We start from the raw sequence: 27,998 nt of genomic DNA on the forward strand, positions 1-27,998 counted from the left end.
GTAGTCATCCAAAGTTTAAATAATAATTAAAATTTAAAAAATAGATGTGAGCTTTGTCTGAGACTCCTGGGCTTTAGTGTTCAAGGTAAGTCATACGTCCTTTCCCACCTTCCCTTAGCCATAAGTAGAAACTCTGGGGAAGATGACTCACATATTTTCCAGCATTCTCATTTTAATCCTGATCTTTTCCCTAAGGAAAAAGGAACTCCCTCCACTTGTGTCTGCTAAAGAGAGACAGCAGACTTTACCTCATGGTTTAATTCTTTTGGAATGCTCCAAAGAAAGCTTAACACTGGTCTTCTCCTTCTTCTCGTGGCCCAGGGTTTCTTGAAACCAGTATCCTAAAGGCATCTGCCACCTCCCTCAAATGTGTCTGAAACTGGCCAGTTCAGACAGATTCCTGTGGAAATACAGGAAAGATTCAGGCATAGAAAGCAATTTCACACCAGCCATCTAAGAAAAAAAACAAAAAAGGTCTCTTTTTCAGAGTCCTTATCTTTAGGGAAATATTATTTTTCCCACAAGCATATCCTCAGACCAGACCAGCCATCCCAACAGATGTCCTAAGAAAAGCAAAGAAACCTTTAAAATAGTGTCATTTCATCACCAAGTCTTTCCCTCTCCACACACACTAGAACAATCACAGCACCTTGCAACAGCTGAAATGCTGGACTGTGTCCCTTACTATTGTTAAATGGCTGCCCTCTGTTGATTTTAACTTGCTGTCATCTGCTTTAGTCTAGTCTTATTTTCAGCGCTGCTAAGAACACAGTCTGGTAAAAAGCTTTGGAAATTCCCTATGGTAACACAGCACTTTTCCATTCAGCTATCATATCTGCAGGTATAAATCCCAAAGTTTTTACACTGGCAGTCATGAGCACTCCACAGCCATGCCTGGCATCCCAGTGCCCCCTCAATACCTTTTCAGGAGGCTGCTCACTTTCTTCTGTTCCTTTCTGCCTGTACCCCTACCTTTGCCAAGACTCACCTGGCTAGTGCAGGGACCCCTGCTCATCAATTCTGAGGTTTTCTTTGGCTTTTCCTCCTTCAGGAAAAAGGGGCAGTTGCAAAGGCAGCAATCAGATGGACTTGAAAATAGGTTGTTCTTGGAATTTTTCACCCTCAAAGATGTGTAAAGTAGGTTAAGCCTACTTACGCATAGATTAAGGCATACAGGGGACCAGTGGGCATCTGTACCTTCCATACCTCATACCATGCATTGCTTTGAGCATAGACCTAATTCTAAAGCCTTACATTCCATCCTGTGTCCTATTAACCATGCCCATCAATCCCTATAGCTCAAAACACTAGTGCATTCCCATCTTTTTCTATCACCTCTCAAGTGTGGCTCCTCCATCATAGACTATGGCTCTCCAAAAAATTCACTCCTGTCTCAACCATGAGTCTGCCCCTTCCCCTTACTTCACAAGCCTTGCCAGGACCTCTCAGTCACACATTTAGTCTGATGGCAGTGTACAGGTATGTGCAGGCTCCATGCTTCATAGTTCCATGCTGATGGGCTGCTTTGGCCTTCTGGATGATTCCCAAGCAAGTGAGAGAACACAAAGGGCACAGTTTGCTTGCAAAGCTGCTGCTAGTACGCTAGTACAGGCCAGTACGTTTCATTTACAAGGGGAAAAAAAAACTAAACAAAACAAAACCAAAAAAAAAAACACACAAAAAAAAAAGAGGATCTTTTCCTCCTTTTTGCTAATATCAATTCTCTGCTACTCCCTCCCACATTTATTCAGGGCTTTTCCTGCTGTCTCAGAAACTGAAGCTCATTATGTTTGGTAGATCTATCTACATGTGTAAAGATAAGCACCAACAGAGCTGCTCATACAATCAGCACCCTGAAGAGATGAGATCATTTCACACTTGGTGTTTGCTTCCTGTTATACTCAGGAATTTACAGTGGCTGCTGGCCACTATAAATACTGAATGACAAGAGGTGTTCCTCATATTTTACTGCAATAGCCACTGCCATGTTTTTGTCCTAAAAGTAATTTGATTTGTTGCATTGACTTCAGTGGGTTTTCACTTCTAATTAAATGTTCTTATGATGGAATGATGCAATTTTTTTTGTTCAGAAACTGGAGCTGAAAAATTTAATTCAGAACAGTTCTGCTGAAAAAAACCTCAAACTCCAAAACATACACTTTTTCACTCAGTCCCAGCAACTAAATCAGGGCACAAACTTTCCTTATCTAGAATGAACAATATTATGGAAGATCTTTTTCCTTTACTTTTAAACAGATAAGATGAACTGAGCTAAACCAGTAGTAAGCTTTCTTCAAATCTCAGCCTCCATGTTATTATCCATTTTTCCACTTCTATGCAGATATCCAGGTGAGGCAAAAATAGTTGTCTTTATCTGAAGTACAAATGGAGTTGCAAGGAAGAAGTAGTAATATTAACAAACTATTCAAGCCATGAATAATAAGCAGCATAAATGATACTTTCCTGTTGGCAAAATAATGTTTCTGATCTTGGTTTTCAGAATGTGGCATGCTAGTGGAAGAGGCACATAGTAAGTAAACGTGGACACACTTGTTCCATTTTGGACCTGAAAAAATGCTGTTTAATTAAATAAGAGGAAACTATTTCATCTCTAGTGAGTGGCTGTCACTCCCTCTCTTGTGGTCATTCTTATTTCCTTTTGCCCTTCCGATTCCTTAATAACATGATCGTGCCGGTGTTAGCAATATTCCCAGTATATCCAATGGAAATACTAAGGAGATCTATATGTTGCTATTAAGATTAATTGACAACATTGCCCCTGATGGGCAAGTAATTATCTTCTTAAGGTTTAGTTGTCTCAGTCTGAATACTTATCTTTATCCAACTAGTAAAATCAAGGTCCCACTCTATTGTTTTCTCCTACAGAGAGTGATTATTTGATAATACGGTTTCAAACACAATTTCTTCCTAAATTATCCTATCCATTCCATTATTTATTTTCTATTATCTTGAAACTCCAAAAGCCTAACTAAAAACATTAAGTGCCAAATTCACTGTAAGTTTAGAAACTCTGACTGACATCTTTAAATCCCTTTGATGAGATTCTGTGATGTCCTTCTGTCTTTTCCATTAACTTGGAGTGGTATAGTGGTGATAAAAAAATCTGGTCAGTATTTGTCTTCCAGATGTTGTGTAAATACAAGCATCTGTATTTCATCTATACTACTTTTTTCTCTCAGTAACAATGCACATTTTTCTTTAATTTTGTAAAGGCCATGCTTACTTCCTTTCCATGCCACAAAGACCCAATCTGTATACGTAGAGAATTCACAATTAAACAAAAAATAAAATAGTCTGGAACAGGTACTAGCCAAAGATCCTCTTGGGGAATTAGTTACAGTTATATTATCAGGACAGTCAGGTCTCTAATGCTGCGATACTGTCATAGTAATTCAAAGCTAAGCTACTTTATAAATATTAAATTCTTAAGCAAATAGAAATTCACAGTATACTAGTTTTGAAACATTACTTCCACCTGTCACTTTGATCCTGAATGCACAATCTGAATGGCAAAGGACTTTTCCAATATGAAGGTGCAAGTGTCAGGATTTTCATTGTAGCTCTGTATAAGAACAATATTTGTTGCTCTGTTTTTCTTCTAGAAGATATGTAAAATGCTTTCCTCTGAGAAACATCTTCTGCTCACAGGAAGAGATCTGCAGCCCTGTTCTGTTGTTGCACGTCATAATTAACATCTAGCATGCAAGTGCTAACAAAAATAAGCAAGAAACATTTCCTTATTGTCCAAGAAGGTCCCATTTGAAGCCAACACTCTCTGTTGGCCAAAGCTCATTATCTGACAAGGCCAAAAAGAAAATCCGTTATGTCTGGCTAGCATAACAGCAAGGAGGCTAGAGTATGCATCCTGCAAGAGTGCACCCTTGGCCCTGTTCATTAGACTTTGCTTAAGACAAGCCATTGCACAACAGGCATATCGGCAGTTTGAGAGCTTTACAAAAAAACCTACAGCACCATCCCAAAAACAGAAAAAGGAACATTCCTGTGGAAATGTACTTTCAGCCTTCATATGCATAATTACTCATAAAGGGACCTCTGACTTCACTGACTAGTGCATGAGCACCTGCCTGCAGGCCAGCTCTTAAAACCCGCATAGCACATGTGCATTTCTCTAACAGAACACCTGGGTGTAGATAGTTTCTTCTTGTCCATATATTCATCCTGAAGGGCTGAGTATATTTAGCTAGGTTGTGCTGAGTGAAATTGTTTGTTGGTGTATTAAAAGCTGTGAAATAATGCCTTACAATTTCTTCTTCTAAGGGGTGAGAGCCCTCCTCATCTTGCAAATGACATCTTGCAGAGAGCCAAGAAGAGATCTGTGTGTTCAACATCTTGTAATAACTTGAAATCTTTGCATCAAACTAGCAGCTTTCTCAAGAGCAGGGTCATTGTACTGACACAGAAGAGAGCAAAGCTCCAAGCTATCAAGCAGAATACAAGCAGATTAGGAAGAAATTAAATTAATCAATATGGTGCCTTCTTGGTCAAAAGTTCACTAAGAGAGAATGGAGCTGTATGATGCACCCATCTCCTTTTAATTGGCTTGGAGCTGGTTCCTACCACACTCAAGCAGATGTGGTGTCAATAGAAGTCATGCAAAGGCAGAAACTTTTAATTATTTTAAAACATCTTGCTTCATCTTGAGGAGCTGTGGTTAGGACTTGTCAGGGAGAGAGACTTAAAAAAAAAAAAAAGAAAAAGAGAGAATGGGCTAATATTTGCTGGAATAAATCTCTGAGTTTGCTTCTAAAACATTTGTGTACAGTGTTTATTAATGCAAAAGGTTAGCTGTGCAGCAGCACATAAGAAATAAAAATGCTGTAAACATTTTTGTAACCATGGGGTTTTGCAGCAGAAGCATTATGGATTACATGGGATTTATTTACATCCTTTTCTTAGCTCAAAAAATTACATCTGTCTAGAGAGGGAAGAAAAGAGGCATCATACAACTTATTACAAACCATGAAACAGCTAGCTGTGTATTGGATATTTGAACCATTAGTTATAAGGCAGAAGTAGAACTGGAATACCTTCACATATATATGACAACCCCTAGCTCTTGAGCAGTCATCACCTCTCCTAGATAACTGATAAAGAAAGAGCAGCTGAGAGAGTTAAATCTGTTTCTCACAGTAAGTAGAGGCTGTGATGGATAACATTGCTTAGGATCATTTTCATTACACTGAATCTTCAAAAAAAACATCAGCTTTTGGGAAGAGAGGGACATGCACTTTTGCTCAGATGCAATTCTGCTCTCTGACCCTTTGCACCCCACCTGAAAAGGGCTGAGCGTGGCTAGCAACTTAGCGCAGTTACTGTTACTTAGGGCAAAGAGGTATTAGTAGGCTGAGTCCTTCACGGCAGGGAAAGTCCAGGAGGCAGAAAGGGACTTTGGTTCTTTTTGTGACCAAAAAGTAACAAAAAGTTGCTAGGCAGAAATGAAACCCTCTTCAACACCCTATACATGGCAGGAATATTTGTATAAACCTTGTTTATTGAATTTTAAAATGTTACAGTTGTAGCTCCATGTCTAGCAAAGCCTAAATGCTGAGAGTAAAAGCCCTGTGATGTGTCTGGTATCTGCGCCTTTAAAGTCATAGTGCAGTAAATCAAATCTTAGAGATGATTCTGCCATGGAACTGAGCACAGCTCATGATATAATGATGAGCATCTTTAGGTATTAGCATGAACCAAAATGTGCCTCAAGTGCATAATTAAAAAACAACCTTCACTCTACCATTCTATTAAAAGTGCTTCCTATCACTAATTTGATATTTCTCTCAAATATTTTACCAACCCAATTGTGAAATTAAGCCATAACTGATTCTCTCTGGTAAAACCCAGCTCCAAATCCTACCCTGTCCTAATATCTATAACCAATAGGCTGTAAAGAGTGTTTATTGTTGGCATAACTCAATTCCCACTGGTGTTAACAGGGAACTTTACCATTGTGTTCAAAAAGAGATCAATGAAGCTAGTGCAGTAAACTTTGACAAGTACCATCTTACTTTTGTTTTCAGTCTTATGAAGCGAGAGAGAGAGAGAGAGCAGAGGAAATATTTATTGCTTATCAAATATTGATTTATTACAATACAAATTCTGGCCAGTTATAACTATTTGCCTACTGTGTTTTTTCAGAGCTCTTTTTGGTACCTGTTCCTGCTGGGATTTAGATTAGCACATAGAAGTGTTTGTTAGTATCAGTATTTCTTCATAGCGCTAACAGGATCAGTTCAACACATTTCAGTACACGTGTGAAGAGCTGCTGAAAATCATCCTAGCAAAACATTTCTTGAAAAAAAAAAAAAAACCACAAAAAACCCACAAAACAAATAAAAAACAAACAAACAGAAACAAACAAAAATAAAAACAAAAAAAACACCCAAGTTTGTGCAGGAATGGGGAATAACAGATACAAATTCTCTGATAGATAGAGCCTAAGTAACTTTACATAATTAATGAGCACTTGCTGAAAAGTCAGTAGACTTTTTCTTATGACAAACACCCTCTTTTCAAAACTCAGAAGTTATCTGTAATTTTTTTCTTTTTGGTAGAATGATTTAGACCTGTATCCCACAGCTAAGTCTCAATTCTGCAAACATCCATACAGACACTTTTAGGCAACATGGACAGTCTTTCTGCAGTCTGTGGACTGTCTTGCCTATCCAGATTGTGTAGAAGATGCTCTCTCTTCCCTATGGGCTCACCATCTCGGCACCATATGAAGTTGCCAGCTGTGCTGATGCATCCAGATGGTTCTTAGATGATTTGGAGATACACCCAGCAATTTCCAAGTCAAGGCTGGTAGCTCTCACATCTGTCCAGAACACAAGTGTCCTTCCGAAGATGACCCTGATGACATGCCTCAACCTGGGCCAAGAGTATCCCTTGCCTTATGTGTTGAGTCTTAGGATGCCCTTAAATGCTTGCAGAATTAGGGTGCTGCTTGCTAAAAAAACATAACTATTCTGAAGGCTTAACTGCTTCATACTATAAATAACTGGTTTCCTTTTTCCTCTGTGACTGGTTTTGCATTTCCTTAAGCTTCTCATTTTAAAACAAATACAGAGGAAAACAGTGTGTTTGAAGGTGACAAACTGTACATAAGGGAAAGGCATGTGCAAAGGCATGTGCAGTAGCACAAGCTATTCCTGAAATGCTTTTCTTAGTTTAATAATAAATAATCACAGCAGTCAAAGCACACAGATTGCATTAACAAGCACAGGATGACATGGAAGAATGCTCAGGTTTTTGGCTGCTGAGACTCAGTTACACAAACTATTTGCCAGAACTGACAGCTAGAGGGAAGATGGGGAGGGGCCCTCTTGGGTCTTGTGGGTCATTCATCTAATTCCTAACTACTGCAGGTGCCCCTATTTTTAATGCTCTCTTGTTTTGACCCATTTTAGTTGATATGGATTCTGGAATTTTGTGGTAAAGATCATTGTCAGGCAGACAGAGAGAGAAAAGTCCAGTGACTGGAGCCAAGTGAGGATTTTTTAACCCAGAGAAGAACACAGTACCTTGACCAAAGTGCAGCTGAGACCAAGAGTTTGAGCAAGACGGATGGCCTGAAGGTAGTCCAGTGGTCAGGAACATTTGAAGACCATCAAGCAAGAAGCAAGGCGAACACTCAGAAGCAAGTCTAGATGGAAAGAAACCATGGAGTATACAATATAACCAAGTCCAAAATAGCAGACAGGTAAGCCAGTCATGAGAGAGATCGAGCCTCCAGTAGCAAAAGCAAGAATAAAGAGGGATCAACAGAAATGCAGCTGCAACCAAGTAGTCAGTTGAGCAGCCAAGAGAAATTGTGCTTGACTCTTGATAAAGGAAATTTGGTCAGACTTCCAAAGGACAAGAAAGAGAGTATTTTAGGTTCCCAGATTCTTTGTTTCCTCAAGTCTTGAAGTTTTGTAGGTCAGGGCATAAGTGGACAGCTTCAGGCCACTTTGGACAGAATGTCTGTTATTCATGACAGCAAAGGAATTGACCCATAAGGACCAGGCTGTATCACTCTGGTTAAATTTTAATCCACAGAATTACATTGCTGTTCCTCTGAGTTTTCACTGAAGGCAAACACACCAGAATGCACTTTTATTCTGATCCCACACCTTCTCACAGCCTTTCCGGTCTGAAAGAGCTTGACAGCACCCTGTAGCTTCTGCTCCTAACTTGTCTCCTTTTCCTTCTTGTTGGCTTTTCTTCCAGCTCTGGAATGCAGTGATGCCATTTTCTTTCACTCCACACATATGCCTTCACATTTTGTTGGGCAGAAAACTGTGCTGGCATTCACATTGAGTTTGTTTTATTCAGCTGTTTTCCAGCCCCATATGTATGAAAGCTGTTTTTCTCTCTCACCTCTCATTCTGATGCTTATGTATGCCTCTGCTCTTCTGAGCTGTGCTTCCTTTATGACCTGCTGTTCAGTCGGAAAGTTGGCAGGTGTTTGCTGTGTTCATATGAGGAATATGTCTCTTATCTTCAGCAAAACTGCCCTGGAGATATTTGTTTAGATAGCTACTTTTGCATGGTTTTATCTATCGTTTGGGTTTATTCAGGAAATACAGATTATAGCAACGGCGCACACTGCATTATAGTATAGTTAAAACAATATTGTAGGTGTGTGGAATACCTATGAACTTGTTTCATTCCCATGAAGGCAAAGGGAGGATTTTCACTAGTGCTGGACTGCCTTCTGGGTCTGGATTTCTCAGCCTGTTAGAGGAGCTAAGGGGCAATGAAGGGTACTCACCTCAAACAACAGAGCCCCTCAGATAAGGAGGGGAACACCTTGGAGAGGGAGTGAGAAAGGCAGGAATTTTTTGCCTCCAGGAATAAATGCTCAGAGTGATATCATATTCTGACATTGTGATAGCTGCAGCTGGAAAACATTCTGTTGCTTTTTAAATGTGAAAGTCGTTGTACAGTTATATTTTATAATCATGTACACCTTACATTTTTAACATTGCCAGGAAGACTGTTTAAATATCTTAGTGCAGAGGGAGTGTCTGCAATAATCCTGTCTCCTGAAGAGACACAGCCCGCATAACTCAGGATGGTCTTTGCTGCCAATTCTCCTTTTAACAAATGAATTCTCATCTGCGGGGGGTGGGGGCTGTGCTGGAGAAACTTCAGAGAGGGATAAGAAGATGTATCTCCACCAGCGTTACAGCTAAATAAAATTTGGTACAAACTCAGTCTAACTTAACAAATACGAGTTCCTTAGTTTTGTTAACTAGTTTGTCAGTTATCATAGTCACACATACACGTGTATGCACACATGGTGCTTTGTGTATTTTCTTACATTTTTAATTACTGAGAACAGAAATAGTACATTGAAGTTCAGATTCTGCAATCAGTGCCTTTTGCAGTGATGTTTCCCCCTACTGATTTCATACTGTTAATGTTCAGTTGTAGCTTCATGTGTATATGAAATAATGTATCTGCACTATTGTAAATCAGATTTAGGAAAGGCTTTGAATATAAAGTTGACCAGACAACAAGCCTGTTTGTATTTTGTGGTAGCTCTGGAAGTTTTGAGCCAGGGTAGAGCATAACCAGACCCCACTGGATACTTCCTGCAAAAACTGAATCCCGTAGTTTTGACTTCACCACCACCCTGAATGAAATTAAAGATTTTCCGGCATGCAGCCTTATGGCTACAGCATTCATCTAAGCTGCACATAATCTTTCTGTTTCTTAGTCTGAATCAATGCAATTTTTCACCCTGGATGACTGCAACCCAGAGGGCAAGGGTAGAAACCTACAAATATTTATTTATTTATTTATTTGAAGACAAGGCAAGTGTGCCACAAGTTTAAGAAAACAGAAAGATGCCGAAATATCACTAAGAGCAATACACAACTCGGAAAGTTTGTGGTGTGACCTGACATCATATTCTGGCTGTGATCAACTCAATCAGGAATGTTCTTACCATGGAATCTGTAGTCCTTGTACAATTTAGCTGAAGGCACCTCCTGTAAGCACCAAGGGTGATTATAGGGTTGCAGACCATAAAATAATTTCTATGATATAATGCAGGCACCAGCTTCTCAGCTGCAGTAAACCAGCATAGCTCCATGCATTTATACCAACTAAGTATCCAGCCCAAGGTGTTCACCTGTTTCCATTGTTTACAAAGCTAGAGGATGAGATGCAGATATCTTGAGGATGGGGTAATACATGCTATATTAAGTATGAGTAGTCCACAAATGCTTGTTTGTATCCCTTGTGTATTCACTTAATGGCAGATCTACAGTGTCTATTCTGGAGAGGACCCAACTTTGACAAATTTCCCTGGCCATGACTCTCAGCTGTGTTCATCATTTCAGTCAAAAGCAACTATGCTCTAAAAGCTGCCAAAGTTTGTTGGGAAAAAGATGCCACATTCCGCCTTAAAATAAGTTACACAGAATGAAAATACAGCTCAGAGATTTCATCATTTGTTCATGTTGTACAGACAGGAGTTCTTAGCATGCTGGAACAGAGCTTAAAGTAACACAGTTTTACAAAGAGTAAATTAGAAGAAAATGGATAAAATTCTCTCATAGTTCACTGTTAGAGAATAATCATACAGCATCTGCCTTCATGTCTACAGCTGCATCACAATGAAGGACACAATCAATCTCTCAAGTGTACATTGCTGGCATGGCTTATAATCTCCTACCTCTCAAGCTGATCCTTCTGCCTCTGTTAAGTAGTTTTCAATTGACATTGCCTGTTCTTTTTCAACACTGTAGGAGCTTTTGATGACATTGGCTGTTATGTGACTTCAAAATCCAGATCTTGTTTAATATGAGGACAATCTGATTTTTTGATATATTTTCTTTCGCACTTGTCCTTAAATTGCACAGGCTTTTAAAAATGACTTAGACCCCCTTAATGGAGATGGATTTCTCTGGAGTTCCAGTCTGTTCCTTTAAAGTTTAGAAAGCATGGGCCAAGAGAAAAAGGAGGATATTGCACTACCGAATATCTACCATTTCTGAAATTCACCCTCTCATTTACTTATATAGAAGTGAGGTGATACTGCCAAATAGTTTCCAAATCTCATTAATTCAAAACTTTGCACTTTAATCTCATTTTTAATGGGCTCTTCTGTCTATGAAGCACCAGTAATCTTCCCTCACAATTTAACCCTTATTTTACCTCACACATTTATTTATTTAATCTAGCTGGTTTCTTTTGAATGCCACCTGTTTGAGGAAGGTTGTTAACCTGATACAGTTCAGCTGGATCATTATAGCTATCCCACCTGCTCTTGGTAATATTGCAACTCTGGAATTGGTAGTAAGTCTTTACAGACTTTTGCCAAATATTTGCTTTTGTTGTGACTCTGTTACAAAGCTCCCTGGCAGCTTTCAAGCAGCCTTCATTTATATGTTGGGTCACAAAAACAAAAGGCAGTTTCTATAGGAACATCCTTCAGCTCCTAAATATGACAAAGCCTAGGCTGAAGGATGCAGAAGGTAACATCTCCCTACCATCTGTGCAAAACCAATTTTGTCAAAGACAGCAGACCTAATCATCTGTTCATGCTCCTCTGTTTGCATGCACCACAGCATGCATGGGTGTGAATGGCCGCAGGATCTGGCATGTGACTACAAGTACAGGTATGTATACAAGCATCTGTCAGAAGCCACCCTACTCTTCTTTAAGGTTATAATAGCCCTGAAAGAAAAATATACAAGGGATATTGAAAGGCTCCTTTCTTCACCCCCATGCCTACTGTTCACAACCGCAATCTTGCAACTCTCAACAAGTAGTGTTACCAGCAAGGGTTAACTGGTGTTCAGGAACGTTCAGCTGTTGTCCGGCTGGTGTAGCAGAATAAGGTAAAGTACGGTCACTTAATCTTCAAAGGCCTTTTTCTACTGGTCATCACAAAAATATTTAAAGTGTTGACAAGCAGGAATCAAAAGACTGATTCAGAACGGTGGGACAACCATAGGCATATGTTTAAATGTCCTCCTGAACCTGGGCCTAAATATTTGCAGATTCAATCTGAGCTGATTAGTACCAATAGCCATGTTAAGTATCTTCTGAGCCCATAATAAGTTCCTCCTTAATAGTGTGGCAAGGGACTAGCGTACACTCACTCCTTATTCAAACATTTATGAAATTATTTTGATTCCAGAACTAATTAACTGGACTGTATCTTAATCATTCCTACTAGTATCATACAGACGTAAGCAAACTATCATATGATTCCCTAACAGCCTGATATATTTCAATTTTAACATAACTTAATAATTACAGTACCAATTAGTTAAAATGTAAGTAGGAAAAAACATTGGATGGAGACATCTTAATTTAAATATAATCCATTAAGTAAAAACTGTTATTCTAATTAGCGATAATGTAGTACAATTAGGAAATAAAATTTGATTGGTACATTGGAATTTAAACTTAATTAGCAACTGCTATTCTAATTAGTAAATGCAATAGGTTTCATGCAGTGTGTTGTATGGGTGAAATGCATGTACAGTAGAGATGATAGCGAGAAGAAAGGCACAAGGACTGCTGAGGTGAGTAGTCTGAAGCAGAGGAGTTCAGCCAAAGTCAAGACCAACCTGAACTAGCTCTGACCTTAAAGCAGGAGAGGTCCAGTCTCGCTTGAAAATCTTGACATGAAGGACAATTCGCCGTCACCTTCAGGCAATCTCTTCCTGTCAATAATTACTTAGAGTGCCCAGATGGAGTGCTTCTCTTTGACATCAATAATTTGCTGTTTCTAGATCTGGACCAGTAAATTTTGACAACCTAGGGAAAATAACTGTGGAAGTCAGCTGCTTTGGAGAGCTCAACATTTTGAATTAGGAAGATGCAAAGCTGTCCTAGACACATAGGCATGAAAAATACCACAGGTCTACATTCTTATAAAGGGGAGAAAATTGGAGGAAGGTGCTTGAGACCAAGCTCAAAAAAGATATTACAACATTTCTTTCAACAGGGGAAGAAAGGGAAAATAAAGAATTGGCTGTTCTTTTTGCTGAACTAACCAGCTAATTCCAGCATCTCTTTCATGAAAAACAGTTCATTTAAACCCCTTGTTATGTATGCATACTTAATACCATTCTCCATTGTATTACTTTGCATTTATTGACACTGAATTCTGTCAGCTATTTTATCAGCCAGTCACTTTGCATCTTTAACACTTCAGTGGTAATTTTAGTTTTGTGTTTCTGGAATAGCATATAACTGCCAGGGAGTTTTATTGTTTCCCAATCACCCCTTTTGCAATCACATGTGACTATACACAGCATACCAGGTCCTAACACTGATTGCTACTGGATGTCCATTGCATAGACTGGCCATTTATTCTTCACTTCATTACTTATCTTTTAAGGAAATTAATTAAAATAATACACAATAACAATATAAATTAATAAACCTTTTCTCTTGTCCCATTAAAGCTTTAAAAGACTTTGGTGAAAGAGTCTTCATCAAAAGATTTTCAAAATCCAGTGCTTTGTATTGATTGGATTCCCTTTATTAATATATATGTTGCCACAGAGAGCTTCAATAGATTTGTATGATAACAGCTTTCTTTTATAAAAATTACACAGATTTTTTTTCTCCCACTTTATCATATTTATCCAAAATCTACTCATTCAATTCTTACTTACAGTTTACACCAGATGCTCCCAGACTTTACTTCAAAAACATGTATTTGCCACTTTCCATTCTCTGGTACCAAGGCCTATTCAAGGAGTACATGAAAAAGACATAGCTGGTAGGTCAGCACTTCCATAGTTGAATTCTTTTACAACTCTTGTGTGAATATTAGTTAGCTTTTTTAATTGATATCTGTTCTTCTTGATAATTTATTTGGAAACCTTTTCTGTCAGAAATTTAATTTTGTCAGAAAAACACCCCAGAAAGAGACGTTGCGATGTGGGAAAGCTCTCTAGGTTCCATCAAATGATTTTTTTTAAATGTCTTTTTATTACATAGTCTGACCTTTTCTTAGTGCCCTTGATTGTGCCTCAACATTTATTATCCCTGCAGAGTAGATGGATATTCTTTTATTTCTGATACATTTGGGAGGTAGAAATTATTCTTTTGCATTTAGCAACATTATCTCCCCAGCCAGCCTTCCTTTTTTTATGAGGGGTGGGGGAAATTCTGCTTATTACAGTTTATCATTTAAGTTTCCAGAATTTGGGCATGTCTTTTGCATGTGTGTTGATTTCTGTCTTTCTCTAGTGGCTTCTTTTACTACATTGTTTAACTGTAATCCCCGCCCTTTTTTTTCTCTTGTTGCTACACACACATTTACTCTGAGCTCCTACCTAAAGCATTTATGTTCTAATCCAATAATTTTATCCTTTTGACTGCTCCCTTTAAGCATTTGTTTCTGTAAGGTTTGCCTAGATGGCTAGAGTATAAGCTTTATCATCCTTCCTCATTTTTTAATTCCCCCCTTTGAAGTTAAAAATGAAGAAGCACGTTTTCTGTTCATGGATACAAAGGCGGAGAAGCAAAACACTAGCATAGATCTGCCATGGTCAGTGTGGATGTTTTCACTGCTCAATGTATTCACAAATGGGTTACACCAATATAAATCAGGTAATTCAATCAAGATAGGTTTGAGAAAATGACGGGCAAGTTAACCACAAATGGCTCCCTGCAATGCTGTTTTCAATTTTACAAAAATGTATGAGGATAAAAAAAACACCAGAGGGAAAGAAAAACCTCTCAAGTTGAGGGCTAAGTCTGGTACGAGAATAAATATATTTAACTAAGTAATGAATAAATTAAGGCTGGCGATTAGAAGGTAGTTTATGTCTGTCAATGACAGATTTTCAGCCAGAAGTGTAGGCAGGAAAACATTAACTGGCTTTAATAGAGGGATCTGTAAATCCATGGGAAAGATCATAACACTCACTTTCTTTGATAGCAAGGACTTAATTTTCTGAGAAAGACCTTTCATAGGTGCCTCAGGATGTTTTGGTGTCCTTTTCTGTTGGATTAGAGGATCTTGAAAAACTTTTGTGCTTGTTTCCCAACTTGAAAGGTGATTCAAGAAGAGAGTCCATTTTGGTAATGATCTTGGCAGCATTATTCACCACTGTGAGGAAAAAAAAAATAATTAGAAAGACTGCCTCTGTTCGTACAAAATCTGCCACTTGAAAATTTCATTTGATGTTCCTGGTTTGCTCCAGCGTTATAAGAGCAATCCACTTCCCCCTCTCCACCAAACTCACATTTCTATAGATTTCTCACATACGTCCCCCCAGACACCTCTTTTTCCACACCAAAGACCCTTAGGCCATTTAGTCAACCCTTACAGAAAGCTGTTCTATACTACTGATAATCCTTATTGCCTTGCTTTGGATGCTGCCCAGCTCTGCTAGGTCATTTTTGAGCTAGACAAACAGGAATTGCACACAGTGCTCAAGATGTAAAACCACCATGCATTTAAACAGCAGCCTGGGGGTATTTTCTGTTCTCTTTCCCTAATAATTTTTAACATAACAACTAACAAGGACTGAGCAGATGTTGAAGCTCTAAGACCTCTTTCCTTACTGGCAGCAGTCACTTTAAAGCCCATAACTACACATGCAAATGTTTGAAGGTTTTTTTTACCCCGTGCGGGGCTGTTGTTTCCAATATGATTTTCACATCCTGCAGAAAAAAATGGCTTTGAGTCACTCCAATCTGCAGAATATATTTTCCTGCCTAATACGTACCAGAAACCACCCACAGAGACATCCAACCAGTACTCCAGAGATCTCATCAACCTCAATTTGGGATATTTCCCTCACAGGTTTCCATTCAAGAAAGTCATGCAAGCATATGCTTAATACCATTCCTGTTAGCTAAATATTTGAGCACAAAGGTACCATTACACACCTAACAAATCCTTTTAACTTCAGCAGGACTTCAGCGTTTGCTTGAACTTACATATAAACTTTGGTATTTTGCCAAGTGAAGATTTCTTCTCTAACAAAGTTTTTATTGAATAAATTAGTTAAACAAACCCACATTTCCTAAACTCTAGGCTTTCACATACTGGAAATAGGTTGACTAGGTGCGTGACTTATGGATGCTGAAGTTGCCCATCAGAATTATTTTATGACAGCCAGTGCAAAGACCGCCTTCTTTGTCCTACAGCTTCTCAAGACACGAGTGCCTCACCTCAGCCAAACTTCGCTAAACAGGAGACAAAGTCCAAAGGGAGTTCTTGAAAACAAATGCAGTAGTGGCAGGCCACTGGCACACACGTTGCTTTTGCCCTATTTGAATCGAGATAAGACATTAGCCTCTCTCTTGTAAAAGCCTCTCTAGCTTAATGCCATGGGAGTCCTGTGAGGTGCATGCACATAAGATTAAATGCACTTGTTGTTTTGAAAATGTAATTATTGAGGTTTGGATTTTCTCTGATAAATCAGTCTGAATGCTTCCAACAGTTCTGCCTGCCCTTTACCTGGGAGAAGCAAGAGCCATTTCATATGACACTTTGTGTTTTACTGGGGAAGTATTTCTTCCTAATCTTTCACTGCCCAGGATGTGGAAAACTGCACCCTGCCTCGGGACTTGTAGTACAAAGCAGGGAGGGGGTCTTCCTGCAGGGTGTCTGAGTGGTGACAGGAGGTAGGCATAGAAAGCACAAAAACATCACCAAGCAGGAAGGTGTTGCTATGACTGTCAGCTGGCAGCCTGCATTGGGTTACACATGCTTGTATTTGAACAAGCATTGCCCTGTCTTACCAGTTTTGCACAGTGCCTTCATTTCCAAAGTCCTCTCCAAACACTCATTTTGTTGTTTTTGTTTTTTTTTTTTCCTACTATATATTTTTACAGCCTCTAATACAATAGGGTTTGAGCCACTGACTTCAGCTTTTAGGTAAAAATCATGATCCAAAGACCTAATGGGTGATCAATATGTCCCTGCCAAACTAGTAAAGCTTTTCTGCAAAGCAGGGGCAAAGGTAAGCAGGGGGTAAGGAACTTGGTTAGAGTCACATTACCTGACTGTTCTGAGCTATACAAATTTCATTTCTCCTCCATTTGCACTTTGTCTGCAGATGGACCTGAAATACTCAGTGTTCACAGTGAAAGGCTTGTACCATTAGGGCCTAGTGGATAAGTAGTGTTTGTTCCTAGAAAATGATGGTCATGTCCTCCAAATGCCCTTTGCTGCAATATATTTTGATTAAGCATCCTGAAGAGGCCCGTGATGAAAAGTCAGCCTGTCCTCATGCTGCTCTAAACACTACAAGAACATCTCAGCTAATTTCAGCTGTCAAAGAATTAACTACCTAGTCACAGCAGTCACTCAGGTACGTTGTGCTCAAGGGAGATTCGGGGCTCAGGCAGACTTCATTTTCCCCCAGAGCTACCTGCCTTTCTGCAGGAGAGGGTGATTCATCCTATCCTAAAATTGGCACATAAACCAGAGATTTGCATCACCCCCTGGTAATACTCTTCTCTCCTCCTCAGCTCTTGATGGCTCTCAAGGGAGCCCATACACCTAGCACTGACCGGTCCTGGAGCCAGGTAGCTAAAGTCATTTAAGATAAATCCCAAGCAATGAGATTTTTCCCTTCCCCAAGCAGCCAACCATCTAAATTGGGAAGTACTTCAGAAGAAAGCTTTGCTGCTGTCAGGTCTGCTCCTCTGTGCAAGACAAATGTCATGCTTTCCTACAGAAAGGGCTTGCAAAGTAATTGCATTTCACACAAGATTTTCTGTCGTTGTCCCTGCTGAGCCGTGAGGGGATGTTCTCATTTTAACATATGACAGAGAGTGGCTTTGGCATGTTCTGTGCAGAGTATATTTGACATTTTAATTGATGCCATTTGTTAATTAAGGAGGATAAATGATGACAGGGAGAGGGGAGGAGATCTGATAAAGAATGAATAATAGCCTTGTTCAAAAGCAGGTAATGAGATACCGAGTTAAAAATATGTGAAAACTTGCAAACATGTCTAAATATTTTTTCAGACATCAGGTACTCTCTGTCTTTTTCTTATCTCAGAAATGTCAGGGAATTAAATTCATTGGTGACTTACAACACACACTCTTTACCCAAGGATTTATTAGCAGAAAAGGCCATGCATCCCTGGGTTAACCAACATCTGGTCTCCTGCCATGGAGTGGTTTAGTGCTTACCATTCCCTTTGTCTTTACTCACTGTTACCACAGCTACCACCAAGGCAGAGGACCCGGCTGTGTCGCTGCCAGACTCAGCCTGCCCAGATGGGTCTGGAACTCAGCTTTGCCAGGCAACAACGACTTCCCTTGGTGGTAAGGAAGAAGAAAGTAGAGTCAGTGACATGATGCTCAACACTGATCTCTGTTTCACAAGCACACCAGCTGTGTTTGGGGCTTGTTTTCCCTAAATACTGTCTGTGTGCTATGCAAAGCCCCTTAATAGAGAAGAAAAGAGCAGCGTCTGGAGGGTGGCTCTGCAGAAAAACAGATCCAAAAAAGCCCTGGGTTTAGCTACTTTCCACACAGATGTACATTTAAGCATAGACTGGAGGAAAAGTCAAGCAGAGATTGGAGAGGAAGAAAATCAGTTTGCTCCAACTGATGCAGTGAGTAGAGAGAAAAGGCTGTCACATCAAAATTCCCAGTGCCAGTCCCTGGCGAGCAGAGACTTTCCAACCTTGCTTTTCACCAAGCAGGGCTTTTAACACCTATAAAGAGGCAGGCTGTCCTTCCTTCCCGGGTTCACCTAGGCTTTCCTGCCCAGTTTGAAATGCACATCTGTCTCTACCTCCTTGGGACCAGGTTTGACCCAAGGATTGTTCCACTGCCATATTGCGTCGCCCAGGCTCACCTCCGTCTTTCTGATTTCACCCTTCCCCCTCCTCCTCTGCGCAACCTAGGAGAAGCACTGATACCTATGTCTTTATCTGTACAAAATATAGCATAAGTCCTTGTATCTGGTACAGCCTACGCATTTTACAGAAGTATGAGAGTTATTTTCTATGGTCTGTAATAGGTACAAGATATATGTCTCCTAGGATAAAAGGTGAGAGTTTGCAGAGGGTCTCCACATTCAGGAGAGTAGCATTTTTGGAGAAACCAGCAGAGCACCCAAAAAATCTTGAGCTCCTGCTCTGGCTGTTCTAGGGAGTCTGGTCTACACATTCAGTGTACCTCCTTCCTTTTCCAGCTCTCAGTTTCCCTTGGTAGAGGCAGGGGAGAAGGCAACAGTGAGCATCACTGCAAACCTGGGGCTCTGAGATGAGCATCAGCAGTGGGGCAGTGGCAGGGATTTCCACATGCCAGTATACTGCAATATTGCTAGAAAAGTTCACTTTCAGCTTCCACTAAAAAAAAAAAAACAAAAAACAGTCTGTGAAAAGTTTGGGGAGATGAGTAATCCCAGCTCCAGATTGGTGCAGGCCGACTGTTTGTGGGGCTTTTTCTTCTATTTGCTTTAGGTTATTTACTCAAAGTATTCATTTGTTTACCCTGTTGTTTTCCACTCCCTACATCTGTTCATTTGTTTAAGTATGAGCCTCCTCATTTTCTACTTCTATTTCCTCTCATTACAGTGGAGCATCTGCTTAGCACTTACAAAAAAAAAAGAAGAAAGAAAATCAATCAAAAATAATCTTCTACCATGGAGTAGAAAGTTTTCAGAAAGTATGAGTGAAAAATGATAATTGTCTGCATAACCTCTTATTATTACTATTTCTTTAGGCTCTAGTTTAAACACAATTCTGGATGCCCTTAACAAAAATTTTTGTCAGGAAAAAACAGGGACAATAGCCTAAGAGAATACCAAAGAATCAGCCTTCCCTGAAAATCAAATAAACAAGACTATTGTCTTTCTTGCCCTTCTGCAAGTCATTTCAAAACCACTTTTGAGATGGGGATAGCCTGCAAAAGTTTAGGGGTTTCCCTGCTAGCTAGAAATCCCATGACACGGTGAGCCTGGCTAGCTGTGACCCAACTGCAAAACCTCTGCAGAAAGCTTTAATTGGAACGTTTCTGCACTGCTCTGTGAAATGCAACATCACTGTCACCTCCTTCAGCTCCCCTTCCTTGCCAAATCCTCTCTCTCCTTCGTTGATCAGCAGCTGCTATGGGCTCTTCCAGGCTGTGCCCCTTTCCCTCCCAGCAGGAGGGGAACCAGGGAAAACATCCCCGCACCCCTCTGCCTCCCTGCCTGTGCAGCAACTGCAGCTGTCACCCTTTCCACTCTTTGTGCTGAGGAATCTCATCTGACCGAGTGACATTCAGAGGAAATTGTCTTGCTAATTAAAAGAAACACATGGTATCTGAGGAAAAGATATCAAGAGTGCATAAAGGGGTGACATGAGGCCGAGTGTCCTCTGGCTGACTAAAGGCTGCAGGCAAGAGTGATTCATTAATATAATCAAGTCACACAAAGTTTCATCATAACATTGGGGAGCTTTGCACGAACAATTAAACTGAGTAGTAGCTAGATGAACCTGTCAGCTTCTCCAGCCACTGCTTAACTTGCCTCCATGTCCAAGTGCAGGTCTAGGAGGTGATCCTATTGACAGCAATCTGTCACGACTGACTGTTGCACACAACACATCCCCGGCTCAGTCTGACCCTCCTCCAGCTTGTGTATTTTATTCTGCATCCGCTGCTTTCAAGGAATTTTGAACAGCAGCTCATTAGAGATTTCCCCATGCAGAGGTGTACGGAGTGAATTATTATTGGTATTCTAAAATAATAAACCCACAATATTCTATTTGTTCCCTAGGATGCAATCACAGTCTGCACTAAGTACATATTTATTACTGACATACTTAATGATACAAGTTTAGAGAAAAGCACCTGCTCTAAGCTGCACCTTCTGAAGTTCAGGACGGTGGGACCTTGGAAGGATATGCAACTACATAGCTCACCCCTCCTACCCATTTGGGTCACCACAGGCACAGGCTGGCTCGTGCTGGCACAACCCTGCCCCTAGCAGCTTTTGCAAGTTGCAACATGCTCATGTTGGCTCCAGAAAGCCCTCAATATGTTTCTTCACACGAGCAAGGCATCACTAAACAGGACTGAAGAGGGAACCCTCAGAACTACATCTTTGTGTGTTTTATTGCACCAAGTGGGACAGTTTTGGCCTTTTAGTTTTCAGCAGTCTGGAAAAGCACAAGCTCCCTTTTACTGTCTCTCACCAGTGCTACTGCTATCTGATAGATCTTTAAAAAAAGATTTTAAAGAAACCTGCTCCCCAGCAACATTGCTCAGACATCGTGGAGTTAGGAAACCCTAGTGCCTACATATGAGTAGTCAGAGAGCATTCGAGTTGAGTTGCAGGGTGGATCAACACCTTGTGAATCAAAATAAACAGCAGTTGATCCTCTATGCCTGTTCCTGCCTGTTTATTCAGATGTTTTTCTCCTCTCACTAGACATAAGAGGGGAAAGAGTTTTTACAACACAAGATAATATTTGCTACATTAAAGTACTATTCCTCTAATTAGCGGAAATATTCACAGCAGTGAATAGAGGAAAGCTTTCCCCCCCGCCCTATTCTGCTGTAAAGATATGCTATCATTTAGAACATCACTTAATTAAATACTAGAAATGAGGACACTTTGGGATTGAATAATTTTTTTTATCCAACAATTCTTCCTAGTGTTTCAATATTGGCCAGAAAAAAAATCTATCCTTGCCACAGTCATCAGGTACTTAAGTGATTTTTTATTTAGTTAAGTATTAAAGATGAACTTTGAGGAAAAAATTAATTCGTTGCTCTCCAGTGTGGGAAGCTCACAATGAATAATTGTTCAGAAAAAAAGGAAACAATGACAAGTCTTTGTAAAGCCCAACATCTGATCTTGATATCGTCTATCATCCTTTACAAAACCCTAGCTGACACAGGAGGTATATCTTCTCTATGTTAGCATTGAAAAGCAAGCTGAAAGTAGGATTTTCAAAGGCACTTACTTCTTGCTTCTCTCTCTTGATTTCCACTGAAACCACTGGTAAAAATCTTTATTCCTTTCCGGGGCATATCATGCACATCCTAGCACCCCACTTACATAAAAATCAATAAATGCTTGTTTGTAATGTCTCTACTATGTCAGGTCAATGATGGGGAGACCTAAAGGTCATCTTGATCAGTTCAATCCACTGGGCATATTCCTCCCTTCAAGCTGCCTCTTTAGCCCACAGCACAGCTCTTCTCATAGTGCCATTTGCTTAGGAAGCAGAGGAAATCCTGCTGGTGTCTTTTTCTCCTTTAAGCTTTGCTCCAACTTAGACAGCTATAGAAGAGGACAACCAGGATCCTCCAGGGCAAGAGAAAGGACCAGTGGGATTGCTTTGGCCTGCTGCACAGCATGAGGCAGCACCAACTTCCATGCCACGGGCTTGGCAGAACTATCAGGGCCAAGTTGGGATACTGCTGGGAGTCAGCTGCAGGAGTTGGCAGAACATTTGATGGCTGGCCCATGGGGCCATCACTACACTTTTTTAGACAGCAGGGGCATGAGCCAGATCTGTTGAAAACTGATAACAAGACTTGTATTGACGTGAGGAATAGAGGATTTAATACACACCTGGAACATTAGAAACCAGGGGATAAAAAACAAAGACCATCTCAGGCATCCGTTCAACCTTCGTTTTAGACAGCAGCTACTTGTCCTCATCCTCCCCTTGCAAGTGTTTTATATGGATCTGGCACAAGGATGCTGGGCCCCATCCCTGCTCCTGCATCAGCAATGTCCTGCAAGAAAGAATGACTGAAGGAAAGAAACACACGTGAGACCACCTTAGCTGGAAAAAACTCTGGTAGCACACCACTATGAAAGTGCTTTTAGGAGAAAGTTGTGGCTTTGGCCAAGTGCTGAAACCAGGTTAAGCAAAGATGAGGCTGTTCTGCATCCAGGAGATCATTATGTCTATTAAAACCTAGATTATCTTGTTTTGCTCAGTGGCTGTCTTACAGTAGCTAGCATGCTCTGGGGACAGCACTTTTCCTACCAAGAAGGAGAAAGGAGGAGAGAAGGGCACAAAAGAATCAGTGGAGAGTTAACACACAAGGAGATCACAGTTTCATCTTTAGCACCAAATAAGAGCAGTTTTGAAACACATGAAACATTTTGAGCCTTTTGCTACACCATCTGTTCTGTCCAGCTAAGTTCTCACATTAATTATCTTTATTCCTTGTAATTCCCTTAGGGAAAATCTACTGAGCATGTTTAAATTTATTAAAACCATCACAGGTTTTCAAGAGTCTGTACCAAACATTTTCTGCTTTATGCACCTGATGATGGGGAGAGAAAATCAGTGGTAATTGCAAAATATTTTTTCTCATCTCTGTACACATGGCAGTAGTGGGTATTGGTGTTGCAGTGGTGTCTCGTGCATGTCCACTGCAGTGTGCCAAGCACTGTACTAGCACAACATATTTCTCCAGAGAGCTTGTGTCAAAAGATTAAGAGATGCAGATGGGGTTACAGCTGGTTTAAAGGCGAAAAGGATGTGAGAGAAGAACAGCATCCATGGAAGTTCTCAGCTGCTCTCCCATTAACTAAAGTATATAAGCCTGTTCCTAATTTTTAGCACAGACAAATTTACCAGGCAGCCTACGAAGGCTTCAGCCATTTGGACCACATCTCTCAAGATGACAGAAAAGATTTTTTGGACTGTACAGATAAACAGAGGGAAGCAGAGAACAAGGCTAACATCATAAGGAGCCAGGGGATCCACGATACATGTCAGAAGGACTTTGTATTCCAGGAGTTTTCAAGTTGTTGATCTTTGACAGCAGCGCAAGAAAATAATGAGATTATTTCCATCAAGTTTGTGTTGTGTTCTTCAACTGCATCAAAAGACTGGATTTTTAATTATAGAAGAATGACTCATTTGTCCAGTCTGAATTATCACTTTCTGCCTCAGTTTCCCTATTTTATTTAAGGAATACCAAAATTACTTTTTTTTTAATCAACAATGGAGATTACTTAATGTGTATAAAAGGGCTGTATGCTTTATTAGAGCTATCTCAGTCTTGGTTTCTATGGGGCAGAGGCATAGGAAAGCTGAGCAGAGCCAGGTTTTTCCAGCCAAAAGCAAACATAGAGACGATTTCTCCTGCAAAACTCCTTTGCAAGGTTAACATACTCCATCCAGGCAACCACTCTGTACTGGCTGGTGACACTTCTGAATAAGCTTACTTCTCCTTGAAGGGCTTGCCAGCCTAATTCATGTGCCTAAACTGGCAAAACCCACTGAAGTGTAAGCAGGCCACCTAGGGTGTTCAGAAACCCATTCCTATATAACTGGTTTCCGTAATGACTCACACACACACAAGCGCAGAGCATGGGAAAGCTTCACCCTCAGGTTTGTTTGAGTGCCTATAGTTTTTACCTATGAACAATAAAACACCTCTTCATTTTATATTTTTTTTTCCTTCATCCTCCTCCCTCTTTTGAATTATTCAGGCAGGGAAAAAGAGGGATCTGGTGGAGTGCCATGGGCTAGAGGATAAAAATCACATGCAGAGAGAGCAGGGACATGCAGAAATGCCATATGGAGAGTAATCAAGCTGTAGTGACCTTCTCGGGCTTTATCAAATATTCATGGGAAGCAGGCTCATGGGGATACAAAACTAATAATAATGAACCTACTAACATCCCAGCACCTTCAGCATCCTGGAACATTCTGGTTCCCTGTTCCAACAGCATTGCCTCCCCCCTTACATGCCAGATGCCTGTCAGCCCAGCAGATCAGACCCAAAACAGGCCACCTGGGGGGCTTCAGCCCTTTGTTAATACTTGGAGATAAAGCAAAGAAAGAGGGTGCAATGCAGTAGGGGATTTCTTTGCATCCAGGCCTTTTTAAATAGAGGGAAGCAGACAATGTCAGACCTTCAGGGAGGCCTGGAGATCTGTGGATTCCACCTAATTAAAAGATAGAGGCTAGCATCTTGCAAAACCAGTGTCACATTTTTTACTCTTGCACCTTGAACACAGACCTTGGGTATTTTCCAGCCTCCGAGGATCATGTTCATTAGGCTCTTTCTGGAGATCAGGAATGGAAGGTGTTACCAAGTTACCGACCTCAGACATGAAAGAAGTCATCTTATTAGAAGCCAGCCATTCAGCCATAGCAAATTACATTTCTTGAAGGATTTCAGCCTTGAATTTTTGTTCCATAATGTATTTCAAAGGAAAAATGAGACCTCCTATAGAGATAGGTTGAAGAATGAACTATGCAAGACACAATGATTTTTCCAAAGGACAATGATCTACTACATTGCATTGATGTGATTACTTAGGAAAGCTAAACACACACAAGTCTTTGCATCATCTCTGCTTTCAGCTTTAATCTTTTAAAAATGAAGGAAAAATGGCAATGTTGTCACTGCTTGAAAGACAACAGCAGTATCTTGATTTTGGTATTCTTTGCTTCTCTTTGAACTGTTTTTTCTTTCTCCTAGATGCTTCAGATCTAAAAAAAATATGTCTTAAAATAATAGATGTAATTAAACAGAAGTGAAATAGAAAAGAAAGAGGCAAAAGGAAAGTTGTGTAAAGACTGAGGGTAAGGATAGCTGGACATCAACTATTAAAAAACCACCTGGTTCCCAATAAAAACAGTTGGCAGCTTTAAGAAAAGGCTTAAATGTTGCAAAAAAACCCCAAAACAAAACCAAACAAAAAAACAACAAAAAAAACAACCAAACTTGGATCACTTGCAGTGACTATCTGAAAGTGAACATTACAGCCATTTCCAAGAGGTTTACGAATATTTACAGCTATGTAGTGGCTCAGCCAGATGGCTTAAGCCATTGTCCCCCAGCCTTGTCCCACTGGGGATTGGACTTTTTCCAGGGTGGGAAAAAATATCTAGCAGATCTGATGCTCCTATTTCCCCCTATACTTTCAAGTGGCTCTTGTATCTCTCACTTTCTCAGGCTATAATATGTTCCTGCATAACTTGAACAGTAGTGCTTTTTAGCACAGAGATCCATACCTTGTGCTTGGGAGGCTGGGGCTAAATATGTGCCATGGATAAGCTGCATTTCTCCTGTACTTTCAACCACCTTGTTTATGCTTAGCCCATTATTCTAGTATATATGGACATACTTCTAATATTCCAGACATTTGAACAGGTCCTGCTGCTAATAGAAACCCCAAACAAAATAAAGCAACAGGGATAAAAGCAGAAAAGGCTTGTTTTCTTTGCCCACATATGTAATTGCTCCAAAAAACCCACATTCATTTGTGGTTTATTGGTGAGTAAATTGGTATTACAGTGCTGGGAAACATTGAGCAAGGAAGGCAAAGAGAAGGCAAAACAAAGCTCAGCTCTTTGGCTACATGAGAAGGAAGGCTTGAGGAGAGGGCAGATGCAAAGGGAAGATGGTAGGAGAGGATGGGGATCTATGAGGTACCAGAAATGAATAGAAAAACAGAAGCAAGAAGGTAGTTGGGTAACAGGGACAATGCAATAACACATCATTGTTGATCATGATGTTGTTTTAACCCATGGGGTGTTTCGTGCTTTCTCATTACCCAGAGCAATTTTTCCTCACAAGCAAGTACAGGCATTTAGGCACACATGTACATCCTAACTCAAGAGCAGCATCCACAACGTTATTAGAAGTGGTCTGTATCTTTGGACCAGCACATCAGCAGCCATGTTATAACATCATGCTATAATTCCTTACTTTACTCTAGCCAGCTTGTCTTCCCTCTCTCCCTACCTTGAGGTCTCCCAAGCATAGCATATATGCTATATATACATATATATATATACACACACCCCCCCCACCATCTGGCCTCTGGAAACACCATGCGCTTTGGTTTTAATTCAATCCAAACTTTCCACTTGCTTTGGTGTTCTTTGCTCAATGACACAGTAAGAGTAGCTTCCTGATTACCTTGCTACATTGTTTGTAATTAATTTCTCTCAGGAGGATTAGAGCCAATATTATTACCAAATGCATTTCTTAAGTATTGACTCAGCATAGGTTCCAAAAAATACATGCGATTTATTTTCTCCCTAGGGAGTAGACATTTGTAAGTAGCAGATTACTGACATGCTGCAACCAGAAAGCAAAACATAATAGCAATTAATACAGCGTTGTGAATGAAAGCCCACTTGCTGCAGAAACCTATCAATGGCAGCAATACAACAGCACCCATGTCATGAAATCTGCCGGAGGACTCAAAATACCAAGTAAGATTAAGACTAAGAGTGTGGGATTTAAACTTGCTGCAGCAGAGGCTATCCTTTTATTCCGCCTTTGAATAGCACTCAGCAGACAGAGGTCCTGCCCTACAACGGGTGCTTTGAGCACCAGCAGTAGGGATGAAGCATAATGCACAGACATGAGAAAGCTTTGTGGGTATTTCAGAGGAACTGAGGCCTCTTGATGGGATAACCCTCAGAATAAATTTCATTTTTTCTTTAAGCCCTCATTATTTCAGAGGAAAAAAATGAGAGGTGTCTCCTGTCCTGCCCCCTAAAAATCGTAAGATTTCCCTTTCCCCCTGCTGTTTATATTCTTTCCCTTAAAATTCCATCAAATCTGTGAGATTGTACCTTCTGTTGAGATTGTCCTTTGGCAAAAGTAGCTTTTCCTAGGAAAACTAGCTTCTGGAGAAGGCGTATTTTTTACCAGCTCTGAAGTAGTAAAGCCAATGTCTACTGCATAATCTAATATACCTTATAAGTCACTAATCTCTTACTATAAAGTGCAAAAAACTGTCTTACAGCCCTCTTTCAGTTCAATAGCAACTCAGCCATGTCCTTCCCTGCTGAGCCATTCTGTGAAAGGAGTAAAAGGTCTTGGTTAATCAAAAAATACTCACTGAATTTTCAACCCAAGCCACAAGTGTTTGCCAGAAACATCTTTGTGAGTACAGAAACAACCATAGCATCACAGCAAAGCTTCAGCTTACCTTGCCTCACACCGAAGTCTTCTTCAGCTGCAGCATGCCCACAAAGAAGCCTATACTACTTCAGCCCTTGCTATGACTACCCTCAAAGCTAGTTGCA

General features: G+C 40.2%; 1 long non-coding RNA gene across 1 annotated transcript; it reads right to left on the reverse strand.

Annotated features, from left to right (window-relative positions):
- Window positions 1-534: 534 nt before the first annotated feature.
- On the reverse strand, window positions 535-27,941 carry LOC133275536 (uncharacterized). The gene is made up of 3 exons (XR_009745582.1): window positions 27,902-27,941; window positions 2,247-2,566; window positions 535-563 (listed from the first exon to the last, which is right to left on the reverse strand). It is a non-coding gene; the product is annotated as an uncharacterized LOC133275536 (long non-coding RNA).
- Window positions 27,942-27,998: the final 57 nt, after the last annotated feature.

Source organism: Pezoporus flaviventris, unplaced genomic scaffold (genome assembly GCF_033815535.1).
Source record: "Pezoporus flaviventris isolate CSIRO_AGI_PZ_B2104156 unplaced genomic scaffold, CSIRO_AGI_Pfla_v1 ptg000002l, whole genome shotgun sequence".
NCBI classification, from domain to species: Eukaryota; Metazoa; Chordata; class Aves; order Psittaciformes; family Psittacidae; genus Pezoporus; species Pezoporus flaviventris.